Genomic DNA, 2,635 nt, shown 5'->3' on the forward strand with positions numbered 1-2,635 from the left:
TCATGTTTTCCGATCACAATGATCAAATAAAACCATTCATTCATTCAACACATTTTGGACCTCAAATTAGCAGGAGCCATTCCTTCTGACGTGAAGTCACAGCCAGTCTTTTAAGATATTGTTTTAAAAATGAATTTCATTTTTATGCTTCAACTTGTCAATATGAGTTCCAATATGAATTCCTCACATTCCAGCATTTTCAAAATTGCAACCATACTAAATGTGTTCGCTATGTCTATGGCCGTTCTTTCAACAAGTGCATGCAACAGCATCGTAGCAGTAGGACGAAATTAAAGAAATAAGATCACACCCCTCTCCAAAAAAATAAATTCAGATTATTGGAAATGGAAGTAAAATGTATGCTACGTCCCTGGGTGGGCTTGAACCACCAATCTTTCGGTTAACAGCCGAACGCGCTAACCGATTGCGCCACATAGACGTTGATGCTGTTATGATATATGACTCCCTCTGTCGTGTCCTTGGGCCCAGTGACATTCGTCATACCAAGGAGGTTTTAATCAGGAAAAAACTTCCTTGGATGTACGCTATTTTTGCGACGCTATGACAGAACTGACTGAACGTTGACAAGGATTTCCGGCAAACTTTTTCTGTCACCAGACAGCTGAATTTGAACATTCAAAACTACTGTTCTAAACATGCCCCCATCTTTGTGGCCTAAACCCGTTACGCAACGAATGTTACAGGGGCCAAAAGGCGCAAGGGGTAGACGACCAAGTACATACAGTTCTTCTACTTGCCGATAGATGTCTCTTATTATCTTCGCCGAGGAACTCGTTATCTTCGCCGAGGAACTCGTTATCTTCGCCGAGGAACTCGGAGTAGATCATGTTTTCGGTTGAACCGGCTGTTGTGTGGGTCTGTATGTATGTCAAGAGCATAACTCGGGAAACCTTTGATGGATCTTCATGATATTTGGTAGGTGTGTAGTGGTTGTGCAAAGGAAGGTCAAGTTCGAAAATCGTTTACCTGTCGTTTTCCAACAATACTGCAGTGGACTTTTAATTTTTCTGTGTTTGTATGTAGGCAAAAAAAGTGACGGAAACGTTGATGGATCTCAATGATTTTTGGTAGTTTCGAAGAGATTGTGGGAACGGAGGTCAAGTTTGAAAATGATTTATTTGGCGCTTCGTACAGAACTGCAGCAGGCTTTGTGTGTGTGAGAGTTTGTATGTCGCCAGCATAACTCGAGGAGCTATTGGCGGTTGTGCATGATATTTCGTGGATAGGTAGTGATGTCAAAGAGGAAGGTCAAGTTCGATAATGGGCCTCCTATCGGGTATTTGAGGTACTGCAGCGGAGCTTCAACGTTTGAGGCCAAATTTTCTGGAGGCGTCAGGTTCATGATTTTTTTGTAGTATATAGCTTCTGGGACGGCAAGTGAGTGGTGGGAATCGAATTAAGGCCCCCTAGCTGCTCGTTTGGAACTGCAGTTGGCGTTTTTGTTAATACATTTGGAGACGAATAACTCCAGCAGGGATTGACGGATTATCATAATTTATGGCATGTGGATAGTTTCGGTGATGCTTTACATAACTGAATACTTGTCATGCAAATAAGACGATAATTTGCATAATAAATGAGGAAAGGTTATGAATTCGCCGAAAGCTTGTGGTCAAATTTCATACAAGTGCTATGGTAACGATTTTTAAGCGGTGTACAGCTCTTGGGGCAGGGAGTAAGTGATATAAGTTTAGACCCCCTAGAGGCTTGCTTAGAACTGCAGTAGACCTTTTTTATGTTACCTTCGGAGGCGAATAACTCGGGTAGGGTTTGATGAATTTGCATTGTTTTGGACAGGTAGGTTATTGAGGTAATGATTAACAAATAAAGACGTATGAAATTGTAATCAGGGTCTAATTAAGTGGTGAAATAGGCTTGTTTATAATTACATTTTTTAAGTACCCTTTGTCGACCTATATCTAAGGACAACACCTGCTTGTCAGCAGGCCTGTGCAAATTAGATTGATGCTCTCTGGTGACCTCAAAAACCACCGGCCAAACTACACTCCGGCTGGGACGGAGCTTATATCAACAAACACAGGAAAGGTCTGGTCCTGTGCGGGACAAGTCAAAACGATGAATATAAGGAAATGTGCAAGCAGCAGGCACTACAGAATGCATTATACTAAGCTTTATGTGGTTTGTAAAATGCAGTTGTATACCACACTGGATGTGGACCAGTCCTTCGTAGATGAGAGTAAGAAAAGGTTCTTGCGCATGCGCGCAGATAGTGACATAAAAATCCTCAAAATCAGGATAATCTTTAAAACAGACCCATGCTACCCATCAGGACCTGACTGAACTCCCCTCCAGGGTGTTTCACATTTAAGACAGAGACACGAAAAAACAGTAACATTTCTTTTTGGGTAGAATACACTTTTCAAGGACTTAGCGGAGATAGAGGAAACATATCGAGAGAGATAATCTTTACAAGAGGAAAACCTATACGATATGAAAGAGAAAACCGACATAGAACTTCACCCGTGAGGGGGGACTACATTGTCCCGCAGCCCATACCCGGGAGTGACCCGGCCCCCTGAAGAACTATATCAAAACAAAAGAAAATATATCAGAGTGGACAGTACTTAGAACAGGAAAGATAATCTCAGACAAC

General features: G+C 41.9%; 1 non-coding gene across 1 annotated transcript; it reads right to left on the bottom strand.

The window, feature by feature from the left end:
- Window positions 1–365: 365 nt before the first annotated feature.
- Window positions 366–439, bottom strand: Trnan-guu (transfer RNA asparagine (anticodon GUU)). The gene has a single exon. It is a non-coding gene; the product is annotated as a tRNA-Asn (tRNA).
- Window positions 440–2,635: the final 2,196 nt, after the last annotated feature.

This window comes from Branchiostoma lanceolatum, chromosome 3 (genome assembly GCF_035083965.1).
Source record: "Branchiostoma lanceolatum isolate klBraLanc5 chromosome 3, klBraLanc5.hap2, whole genome shotgun sequence".
NCBI classification, from domain to species: Eukaryota; Metazoa; Chordata; class Leptocardii; order Amphioxiformes; family Branchiostomatidae; genus Branchiostoma; species Branchiostoma lanceolatum.